At 30.5% G+C, this 13,075-nt stretch overlaps 1 long non-coding RNA gene across 1 annotated transcript; it reads right to left on the bottom strand.

The window, feature by feature from the left end:
- Positions 1-1,664: 1,664 nt before the first annotated feature.
- Positions 1,665-8,188, bottom strand: LOC146993024 (uncharacterized). Its single transcript, XR_015039004.1, has 4 exons — positions 8,056-8,188; positions 6,378-6,458; positions 2,949-3,044; positions 1,665-2,059 (listed from the first exon to the last, which is right to left on the bottom strand). It is a non-coding gene; the product is annotated as an uncharacterized LOC146993024 (long non-coding RNA).
- Positions 8,189-13,075: the final 4,887 nt, after the last annotated feature.

Genomic DNA, 13,075 nt, shown 5'->3' on the forward strand with positions numbered 1-13,075 from the left:
TAACGAAATATACATATAAAAAGAATTACATCCATATTAAAATATTGGAAATTCGGTGTAGTTAACATTCTGAAATACTTAACACTATCACTTTCTCACAGAATATATTTCATTTTACAGAAACATGGCTTTTGCCTTTATGTGTAGTAAGCAATAAAAATAAGAACGTCAATGCAACTTATATATAAAAACTGGAATATGAATCAAAGTAGACCATCACTGAAATAAAAAAACACAGTTTAAAGACAATCATATCTTCATTGTTTAGACATATAGTTTTTCTTTCCAAATCTAACGAAATATATATATAAAAAAATTACATCCATATTAAAATATTGGAAATTCGGTGTAGTTAACATTCTGAAATACTTAACACTATCACTTCCTCACAGTACTTCTGATGTGAAATTACTTTGAACTCACAGAATATATTTTATTTTACAGAAACATGGCTTTTACCTTTATGTGTAGTAAGCAATAAAAATAAGAACGTCAATGCAACTTATATATAAAAACTGGAATAGCAAGATATTCGCAATGAAAAACTTAACTTTTGAATAAAAAATAAGGTTTTTCAGGTACTTAAAACTTTGAATAAATATTTCAGATATTTTCAAAATTTGATTTGAGAAATCAAAAAATGTTTAGTTTCATAAAAGAAATTTAAAAGAAATCATTTTAGATGAATCATATATATATATATATATATAGTGATATACATTCTAAATTTTGTATACATATTTTAATTTAAAAAAGCAAATTATGCTTATTCACAAGATTTGGGCACGTAATCATGTAAATTGTAAGCTAAATTTTCCATTAAATAATCATTCTAGTTGGAAAAGTAATTTATTAAAAATAGTTCTTGATAAATTTTATAATGAAAATTTGAATGTGTTAGAACAGCTGATCATATATATATGTGTCAGTAAACCTGTATCATAATCTGATAGATTTAACTTCTTAAAATGCTACTTATAAGTGACTATATTAATACAATTTGTGAATTGATGTTACTAGTAGTTTATCTACTTGAGCATAATATGCATAAAAAATCGAATAATAAATTTTAATATACATTGAAGTAAGAAACAAATGCGAATTTAATTTCCCTTACATGAAAACTATTCAGCTTTATTTTTAATGTATGAGATTCAGAAAATAAGTAACCATAAAATACTCTCATGCTATTGTTTTTAGCTTCATATATTGCACAAAATATTGCAAAAGAAATGTTTCTATTTCTTATTACATAATTATGAAGAGCTTAAAATTAATTATTACCCCAAATTATGAATAAAGTCTAAAATCTTCAGTTAGCTTGTTACGCTTTCTATTTTTGAGAAGTTATATGCATACAAATTCCTATACATTAATCATTACAGGTGAATAAATGCTTACATATACTTTTAGACTATAACTTATTTTTATATATGCTAATTCCAAGTCTCATTTGGGAAAAATAAAGTAAATTTTAAAATGAAATAATATGGATTATAGCTCACATGTATAAGCTAAAAATTCATTTTTCATAATTCTGCTGAAAATTATTATGTATTTCATTTATTGATTAAATCCGAATAGGAATCATTACCATAACTGCAGAATTATAATAATTTCAATGAACAAAGTATTTTAAATATAAGTGAAAACAAGCATTGCATGAAAAACTCTTTATTAGGAAATATATGTACATATATATACATATATAAAAATGGAAAATATGACACTAAAATGACATTAAAAATATGAAATGTAATGCATGTACAAAATGCAATAAATTCAGACTCGAACATGTATTTAAAGAGTCCACACAAGCTCTAGGAGTGCTGACATTATACAAAAGGCTTGCCACAAAATTATAAAAATTTGTTGATGTATGTGCATATTGAACGCTAAATACAAAATTAGTTTTAAATAGAATGTCAAATGCCTTCATGGCATGATTTGGGCATGCTTTTAAGTAATTTACTGCTTTAATATAGAATGAACTTGTAATGCACACTATAATGGGCTGTTTATTCTGAGCTGGTCCAAGAGATTCCATGTCTTCTATTCCCTGAAAATAAATTTCTTTATTAAGAATACATCCATTACCTATCTATTAGGACAAGTCAAATACCAATGAGCCATACTAGAAAGTTTATCTTTCCAATTAAAAAATATCGCCAGAAAATTTTTCTTCTTTCAAAAATAAGTAATTCCTAGTAATTTTATTCACATAGAGGTCTTTTGCTTTTAGTTTCTGTAAAAATGCAGTATAAATACATATAGGAATATGTAAATATTATATTGATGCAAATATAAAATAGGATAGTCTATCTGTGCGTTGCTTCTTAATGAAAAATGTAATAAATAATGTACATAAAAATGTAAAAAGAACAAACTATATGGAGAATTAGTCTGTCTTTTCCTTATGAAAACAAGTATCATCCCTTCATAATAAACTATTGTTGTTCATAATAAACTATTGTTATTGTAAAGATGTTTGTTCTTGATTTCATGATCGCTATAGTCTGGCTGGAAGTGTATCTTTTGAATTTCACCTTGAAACAATTTTTCCATCACTTTACAAGTTAAAAAAAAAAAAAAAAAAAAAAAAAAAAAAAATCTATGTTCACTGTATATACATGCATATATATGATTAGTGTCATGCTTTAGATTTAGATCATATAAAGGCATCACACATATTACAAACCATCTTATTCTCTCGAAATATTTGCTAGTATGTAGGTGACATTCAAATCAATGCAATTCCAATTCTACAGAAATTAGCTAAATGACCATGCATCATCTGTGGGTACAATAGTCGAAAGCAGCCTGAGAAGATGAATTTTAGCCACATGAGGCCAAATACATTCACTGTTGTAAAATGGCTCATTTTAATATAATCTGCCCTCTTAAAATGAAAGTTAGTGCAAAGCATATCAAAATTCCTCAATACTTACATTTACCAAATATTAGAAGTGCAGAATTTGGATTTTTTTTTTTTTTTTTTTTTTCAAATAACAACCTGATGCTAAAATACTTGCTTTGCCTTTACCCTACAAAAATAAAAATAAAAGTATATATAAAAGACATATACTGGATAAAAATTGCATGTGAAATGTAATAATTAATTGAAACTATATAAATATCACACATGAACCTTTCAAGATAGAATATGTAGCAAATTTCAAAGTATATGCAGCTCAGCTCACTTACATATAGTATCAATAGCTTATTTACATATACATGCACTGCAAACTAAAAATATTATCCTATGAAAAGAATTTTATAGCTAAGCATATGAAATTATTTTTTATGCATAGACTTATGCCAAATATTTACTCATTAATAATGAATAAAACCTTTTTCCCTCTTTCTTTCCAATAATTTTAGCTGAGCAAAAGTTCTGTGAGCAAAACTAAAGTTCTGTGAGCTTTTAGATCATCTATATATATATATATAAATACACACGTTTATTACATAATGATTACAAAAATATCATTAAAAAGGCCTTTGGCACTAGAGGCACATGCATTTACCGCTTATCTTTAAGAGCCAGAAGGAAAAAACTATAAGCCATTTAAGAATAAAGACCAATGTGAGTAATAGATGCAAAATTACTTTACTCTAGGTAATTAAAAAGTAAACAAAGAAAAGTTTTAAAGTATTCTATCATTTATAATCCTAATTAAATTCTATCATTTATAATCCTAGTTGAATTTTTAAAGATTTTTACCACTGAAATCAGCAATACTTGGTACCAGAAGATCAGGGCGTTTTGTTTCCACATATTTCAAAATTCTTGGGACATAAAAAGATGAAAACTGTTTTTTAAATGTCTATCATTAGAAATTGTTTCAGTTTCTATACAATTTCTTACATGGCTATTAGACAAAACCATTTCAATTGTTTTTATGACTGAAACATACTGAAATGTTTCTTTTACAATTTTGGTTTCAAATTGACCTGTTTTTGTATTCAGAGCTTGATCGAATCTACTGCCAAGCATAATTTCGACAGCTTCGATAAAATTCTGACAGATTTTCAAAGCCTTTATTTGTCCTTTAGTTGCTGACATGCCATCAAAAATCTGCCTAATGGGAAGGATGCCTCCGTGGAGGTCTTTCTAAGGCAAACTGGTTCGTATACACGTTACACATGGAGAAAACCACAAAAAAGTCCATGCAGCCAGCTCCTTCATGCGATTCAAACTCTGGACCGAACTACCAGTGCTCAGCGACTTTGCCGCTGGTGGGTAATATTTAGAGGATGTGCATTAATGTTCGGAGAAAAAGCATGATATTAAGCATTTGTAAGTAAACAGCCTGTTAAACATGGTATTTAGGGCATATAAATTAAAATGAGCGCAGGGGCGTAGCTAAAGGAGGGCAAGGGGCATCTGTCCCCGGGCGCAGGATCCAAAGGGCGCCAAACTGATGTTACGGCATTTTAGAATTAAATGTTTTCCATCCTTGGGAAGCAGTAGGGGGCGCGAAATCTTCAGTTGTCCCTGGGCGCTGAAAACCCTAGGTACGACTCTGAATGAGCAGCAAGAAATATAATATTAAGCATACGTAAGTAAAATTTACATAAAGTAAATATTAGTTACTGAAATCAATTTGGCCTTCCCCCATTTTCTCAAAATTGTTCCAAAAACTGTTCCGTTAAGAAAATTTTCGGCAACATATTATCTTAGAAGGAAACATTCTTTAAACGCAATTTAATAGTTCTTTGACTGTATCTCAACCATTATGCTTAATTTCATGCCGAGACAAGTACTCGAGTATGCAGTTTTGTAAATTTTCTTTGCAAACACTTTAAAATCACTTTTAGGAAACATAGCACGGAAATCAGACAAAATAATAATAAATTGAGAAAAAATGACACATGCAAATAAATTTTGAACAGCAGCGAAAGAAAGCGAGGAGGCCGCAAGAGAATTCTACCAGCTTTGTGCTTTTGCAGCGTTTACATTTACTGGATTCTTTGCGGTAGTGTTTTCGAAGGCAGGTGGAAGGATGGTAACTTTGAACTTCTGCAGTTCATAAAATTTCAGAATGCAGTTCCAAATACTGATATACATCTGTAAATTTTTTTCATGACTGTTGCGAGAAGAATTTTGCAAAGTACAAATGGATTAAAAAACACCTAAGACTGAGAAATTGTACCATACTGTCTACAAATCAGCTGATAGAATAGTAAATCAAACTTTTAGAATACTATTAATGATTTTGTGTATAAGGAAAACAAACAAAATAGTACTTTACGGTATTAGAATTAATGTTTTATTTCAAAACTAAACCCAGATATTTTGTTTTTATGTATATCATTTTGACATTTTATAGACTTTTTATTGTGCACTGAGTGAGGCAGCAAGAACTCTGGCTACACCTCTAACAGTGTTCACATAACTTAGTTATTGAAAATGTAAACAAGCTGTGTTACCTGAGTCTTTAAATCCTATCTAAACCAGAAAATGAATTCATATGAGTTTATTAAAATCAGGTTACTTACATTTCTTTCCTACTTTAAAGGACTGTGGATAAGAAAAGGTTTATAAGACTTATTTGATACAACAATAGCTTTTGCTAATGTAAACAATTATATTATTTTGAACATTACTTCATCAGATCCTCACTCATTTTAATATCACTAGGAGAAGATATAATAACTAATTGAAATGAAAAGGCAATAATCTTGAAAAGTAATAAGTAAATGTCATTAGTTTAACTTTCTAACTATTGAGTTGATGTATATGAATTAATCTATGAATCATTTTAGAATTATCGTTTAAATTAGTATATATTTCGACAATTTTGAAAGTATGCCTGACAAGTTTTCTTAGAAGGGGGAAATAAATAAATAAAAATAACCCGTCGAATTAGGTTTTCTCCCGCAATAGAAGGGAGGGGAAGCTGTTTTTTAATTGTGCATTCTATTATCTGTTAATAAAATAAGTTAATTTTTTAAATATGATAGGCGCTGCCACAAATATAAGGCAATATTGCTTAATTTTCATATTATAAAATAAAAATGCATCAAACATTTAGGTTTTATGGCTTACATATAAAAAGTCGTTTTGTTTCAGTTGAAATAAAAATGTTTAGACATAAACGAATTTTACTATTTAATTAAGTCTGAAAAAAATATGCCTTACATTTTTTAGAAATAAATACTGTTTTTTTTAATTTTCTTATTTGCATTAAAAGAAATAAACATTTGGTGTACATATTATATATTGGCATATACGTATATTTGTCAGTAAATACATATTTAACATAAAATAAATACATGTATATAGCATATAAAGTCAACTCAATATCTGGAATTTTCAAAAATCCGGACTAGGTATAGTTTTTAATTTAAAACAGAGTAGAAAATAAAATTACCTTTTAGGACATTAACAGCATCTTCGGGAACTTCTTGCAGTTATAAAAATCTGATAATTTTGAACTATTATGTAACGCCTCCTGAAAAAAGTATTTTATTGTGCTACAGTTTAAAAAAAAGACAAGGGACAGATAAATTTGACAATTTGCTGTGCACAAGTATTAGGAATATAGAACCTATGTAGAATGGGACAAGGTACTAAAATTTTATGCTTGGTCTTTGATTGAAAATGAATTCTCATTAAATAGTTATCTGCATGAATTACCTGGAATATTTAATAATACAATAGTTTTCAGTTTGTCATCAGAAAATCAAAACTTATTATTTTTTTTAAATAGCTGGGTTTTCTTTTAGTCCAAAGGGGCAATTCTCCCAGAAGGACTGTTAATTTCGTTTTGGCATTTTGCATATATTTTGCATTTTGCATATTCCCGATATGTTTCATTTCAAATTGCTGCCACCAAACATTATGTTTAAAGAAATTAAATAATGAAGAATCTGCATGAATGTATGTATGTTTCTCGCATTATAATAAAACAACGGTACCTAGAGCCAACAAAATTTGAATAAGGTAATCTTCCATAGAATATGGGCATGTGGAAGCCCTAATTTGAATTTGAAATTGGTTTTATTATTTGCTTTATTATTTAATATTTTGTAATACTTCAACGAATTTTTGATTAACAAAGTAAACGATTTCAAAGCGAGCAATGGCAAGTCTGTACGAGTAAAATATATATATATATATATATATATCTCCAGCTCGCGAGACTGTATTGGAAATTCTAAAGATATGTTCATTTTAAAATTATTTTGCGATATTGCTGTTGAATGTTTTTATGGTTTAAGTGCGAAGAACGTGATATTTAATAAATAAAGGTAACACACAAAATGTTAAAAAAATGCCCCTTTGGACGTAATTTAAAATCTGAAGCTTTCAGTCTTTTTTAAAGAATGCAAGATTTTTTTTTTTAATCGTAAACGGAAAGCCGTCTTAGCAGCTTTATTGGCCTCCCGGACTTTTGAATGTTCAAGAGGCCTGAGTTACACCTACACTCTCGAGAATAACAACATATTTGCAAAAATATAAGTTTTAGAATGCTGATATGACCCAGGTAGTGCTAGTATTTATATTTTGGAAAAATTCAGCTTTGCAACAGTAAGTGAATTTTATTGTCACAAACTATAAGCAGAATTTATAAAAAATGAAAGTTAAAAATTTATTAAAAACTACTAGAAGCTGAAAACGATATGAGTTCAATAGGAAATTCAGTAAAGTATACGGTTTTTATTTCTTCCAATACTACCAAATAATTTACACACTTGTGTTATAAAAAAAATCAAAACTTTAGTATGCATTTTTTTTTCCACCGCTGTTCTTCCTATTTGAAATAAGAATGCATGCAAAACTAAATTTAAATAATTAAATTCGATAGCTTTGTGTAAATTGTTCAAAAATAAAAATAATGTTAAGAATTATTTACAAAAAGTACCATCCATACGTACAGCTTTCATTGTGTTAGCAGTACATAATAAATAAAACTACGTTACAGCATTACACTCTTAAAGCAAATTTACAGACACCTAAAAAAAAAAGAGCAAACTAACTATAATTTATAATAATTAAGATATTTATATTAAGAAAAAATTGTATATATATTTTAAAAGCGAACTTACTTTTGGCAAAGGAGCTGTATCCATTGTTACGACTGTCCTCGCTTGAAATGGCGCTTAGCCAAAGAACAAACTTGTTTGGTCAGTCTGGGTGGACGATGACAAGACAGGGGGTCGTCCTGCTCCTTCAATTCACTCCCTTCCCCAAGGTTATTATTGCAAGTGGGAAACATGTTCTGCTACCAAGACAGTAAATTTGCGTTGTTTGACACGCAACGGAGCGAAAACTGCTGTCACCCTCCAAATCCCACTCTGCGAGATTTAGAGTGTTAATTTAAGAATTTACTATGCTTTTATCCTGATTCGCCGGTGCATATCACGTGACCCCAAGTGATCTTATCTCAGCTAAACTACACTACAAAAATATAATTATCTCAGTAATTATCTACATTAATTTCAAGTTAAATCTTATGGAATTCAAGTTCAAATTCAAGAATTATTTTAATTCGTACGAATAGCTTGCTCAGAAATTATGTAAAACTGCAGTGCTTTACTTCGCTAGTGCATTCTCATTAGATTTGATGAATTTAACCCTTGATTTTGCCTTTTCTATATCTTTTCCTTCAGGTGAGTGGCGTGATTGCATCCTAATTAATTACCGCGAATGGTCTTAGGGCAAAAAATTTAACTATCTTGTAAAAATTCTATGTAATTGTATGTCAGTATTGAAAGAAACAATCAATCTGATAAGAAATAGCTGCAACTTGTTTTGAAAATGAAGGGTAAAAGGTTGCCAGTGAAGATATTCCATTTGGCATCAGTTGTACCATTATTGGCGACTTTTATCATTTGTGCCGACAAACGGAAAAGTACCTAATATTATTTTTCAAACTTAGGTATATTTATATTGTAATAGATGAGTAAGAATTAAGGATACAGTGGATATTTAGCTGAAATATGCTAATCAGCCTAAATGCTACTATTTATCCAGTAATGTTAAATATTTAGGAAGAGAAAAATTTCCACACTTTTTTTTTAATAATTCAGGATCTTTATTGATTATTTATAATGGGGATATTTCCATTCTATTTTATTTCTCTCTTCCTGTTAAATAGTCTTAAAATTTGTTTTAATTAAAAATAAATAAAAGTTGTAGATTGATAGAAGCTTTCCGTAAGGTGAAACAACTTTTCCATGAATATGTTTCTTCCCATAATGTTATGCAATTGCAACTTTAAAATATTAGATTATGTTAATTAAAATTTGGGTAAAATCCTAGACGATCCCTTGGCGACAAACTGGAAGAGTGCAGAATCACCCACTGCTCCGCACGTTTCTCAAAATTGCTAACTTGAAAATAGCAAGTAAAAAAATTGGGGTAGAGTAGACTTTAAGGTACCCCTTGTATTATGGCGAAGTTGTTGTTTGATTTATCGCCAAGTTGTTTCATTTATGGTAGCCTGAGTAGTTGAATGTGATGGAAACCCTATTGTGACATAATCGGGTGCATGATTCTGAGAAATTTTGAATCATGGGATGTTTTGTAAGCGTTTTTGTGGTGTGTGTTGGTTTGATTCTTTAGACGGTAGAATGGCCGAATGTAGTAAGATTAATTTTAATTAATTTTTAAGTTTGTGTACAATTTGGAGCGAAAGGGGAAAAGAGCTTTAATTGACTGGTGTGTAAATGTAGGTTTACTTAGTAGCCATTATAAGTGTTCTGTATGTAGGAAGGATATGCATCTAGTCGAACGTAAAAACCGTTTAGATGGATTTGAATGGGTTTGTAGGAAGAAAGGTTCAGATGGTCACTATGTGAAGTGTTTGATCAGAAATAGTACCTGGTTTGAAAAAAGTCATTTGAGTATGATTAATATTTTGATTTTTACGTGGCTGTCGGTGTACGAAGCGAATTCGAAAATCATGGTAAGTGAATATTTGTTTTTGGTAGTGCTTAAATGTATAACATGTTTTTCCTTTTTTATGTTATTTTATTGTTTGGTTTAAAATGTATTTTATAGAGATTATGTATTTTTTGTTTGCCTATATTGTAGAATTTGGTGCTCCTTTGACTTATTAAGTGAAAATATATCAATGTGTACATGGATAAAGTAAAGGGAGTGCGCAATGCAAGTTGTGCAATTCTGGGATTAAGTGAAAATAGGTCGACGTGTACATGGATAAAGTTAAAAGAGTGCGCGATGCCATTTTTGTGCAATTCAGGGATTTTTTTTTTAAGTGAAAATAGGTCGACATGTACATGGATAAAGTTTATGAAATAATGAAGTATTTATGACCTAAAGGGTATCAAAATTTACAAAAAAAAAAAAAAAAAAAAAAAAAAGCTTAATATTGATTTGTTTGCCTTATTAAACGTTTCTCTCAATGCAAGTTGTTTAAGTTGCTCCATTTGTTGCGCTAATACATTCTCTTTAATTCTGTAGATGGGCATAATCCCTTGCTTAGTTACATTGTTGAAGTCCTGTAACTGCTGTTTCGAGAATTCCGATTAACTTGTCAATCGAAATTTTCTCGTTGTCGGTAACTTCTTTGTCACTTGCTTCACTATCGGTAGTGGTATTTTCTGGATTTAGAACCATACTACAGATTTCGCCATTCATTAATTGATTGATGATTGAGAAGCATTGTCATCACAATGAAAAACTTCTTTTATGTCGCGTGAGTGTTGTGGAGCGAAAAAAGATGTATTGTTGAGAAAGGTATAAGATGGTTTGGACATATGCAGAGAATGAACGGAAGAAGATACTCGAAAAGAGAATACAAGTTAAGTATTAATAAATACAGTGTTGAACTGTTGATAATAGACTCTGTTGACTAATGAGTTTGCCTTCACTGGCCAAAGGGATATAAAACTGAACTGAGACCAATTAAAATTAAAAATTACAAACACTTCAAAAAAGTGAGAATAAAATGCATTAAAAATTTGAGTAATATTCTTTATAATTTTAAAAAGTATCTCTTCATATAGTATTAATAAATATGGTATAAAGTTCGAAATCCGCACTAGTCGATTCCGGATTTGGGATTTTTCCAAATCCTGTGGGGGGCTGTAAAGTAATGTCGCTTTCTTGCATTAAATTCAAACGAATAAATTTGTAACATGTTTTTATTTTTAAGCAATAATATAATCACCCTCGTTATCAGCAACCTTTTGCCATCTAGTATGCAGATTTCAGATCAATAAAAATCAATTGGTTTTTGAGTAAAATATCTCAATATGGCATTTTGGACATCATAAAAATTTTCAAATTTTTTGTCACTAAGAAAATGTTGTAGGGATTGGAATAAATGGAAATCCGAGGGTGCGATATCAGGCGAATATGGTGGGTGAGGAAGTACCTCCCACCCCAATTCATTATATTTTTCCAATGTTCGTCTTGCGCAGTGCCTTCTTGCATTGTCGTGTCGCAGAATGACGCCTTTTCCGTTGACAATCGCCAGATATTTTTCGATTAAAGATTGGTTCACTAGATCCAATTGTTCAGAATAAAGGTCTACATTAACAGTTTTTCCAGATTTCAGCAATTCAAAATGAACAATTCCGTGAATACTCCACCAAACACCGAGAAGCGCCTTTTCGGGATGTAAACCCTTTGTAACCCCTATTAAAACTGCCTTTTGAGTTTTGGATTATCATATAGGGCTCATTTTTCTGTCTCCACTAATCAAACGGTCAAAAAATGGATCTGTATGGTGCCGTTGAAGCAATACGTTGCATGTGATGGGTAGGTTGGCTTTGTTCTTTTCGGACAGATTATGGGGACTTAAACACCTGCTTTGCTTATTTTTCCATTCTGCTTTAAATGTTTTTGGATGGTCGACCAAGGTTGGTTAAGAGTGTTTGACAGTTCCTCGATTGTTTGACATTGATTTGCTTCCACATCTGCCCTTAGCATGTTGTTGTCTATCGTTGTTGTCGACATGCGTAGAAACGACATTACTTTTTGGTCCCCCTAATAATAGATCATCGATTTAAATCTGGTAAGATGGCATGCAGAAATTATACAATTAAAATTATGAAATTGTAATTTATGAAATAAAGAATAATTATGATCTAAAGGGTATCTAAAGTTCCTTTTTCTTTTTTCTTGTGTCATATACAGTGAACTTTCCAATGCCATACTCCTCATATAATTTTAAGACGAATATGCCTTTATCCATTTTTTGCAGCAATTCCACATTTTGTTTAATGGACTTCTAAACATGGTTTCGCTTTGTAGATCCCTTTTGTAACTCCAGAATTGGAAACTCTTTTCGACATAATCGAAAGTTCAAGCTTAGTTTTTATAAAATTTCTGTAATAATAACAGTCTGCAAAAATTAATAAACTGGGTCAAATTAGAAGGTCAGGGAGCAGCGCAGTCTGCTACATTAATTGAAATGCCTTAGAATCAGTAATGATAATTTTAGCTTAACTTAATAGCGTTTGTTATACATTATTGGCTATGTATCACAAGATTGGCAACGAAACCCAAGTGGTTTCGCTAAATTTTGTCTTGCTTCTATAGGGTTCTGAATTAAGCCTGAATTGTAATAGTTTAGTTATTTACTATACCTACGTTTATTTCTTGCACATGCTTCAAACTGATCTGAGTCGTGAATAAATAAACTCCCACATATATACTTAAGGCTTTATCTAGGGCTGGCGCTCGATACCACCTGGTGCAGTTTCTACAGGTCCTAAATTCTGCTGCAAAGCGCTTTCGTAAGTTCTAAATTTTAACCATGCCTAAACTTTCCCTAAATCATAAATACTTCTCATCCCTTAATTTTGCCGCTCGGTGCTTCCCCAAATTCCAAAAATTTCAACTTCCTTAAATTCTGCCGTCCGATACCCACACATCTATAGTGCAGGACGGGTTTAAAAATTTTGCTTTTAATTTTTAGCCTATTATTATGTTTTTTTAATATGTATGTATATAGGCATAAATAAATGCAACAAAATACAGAACAAGGTTATAAGGTATTTCTCCCGCCTTCCTAGCACGCTTTCGTGGTGTAGTGGTTCTCCACGCTGAGCCGGTATTGTCAGAGGTCCGTGGTTCGATTGCCGGCGAAGGCTC

This window comes from Stegodyphus dumicola, chromosome X2 (assembly GCF_044657685.1).
Source record: "Stegodyphus dumicola isolate Sdum_Otavi_A_Nest chromosome X2, ASM4465768v1".
Lineage (NCBI taxonomy): Eukaryota > Metazoa > Arthropoda > Arachnida > Araneae > Eresidae > Stegodyphus > Stegodyphus dumicola.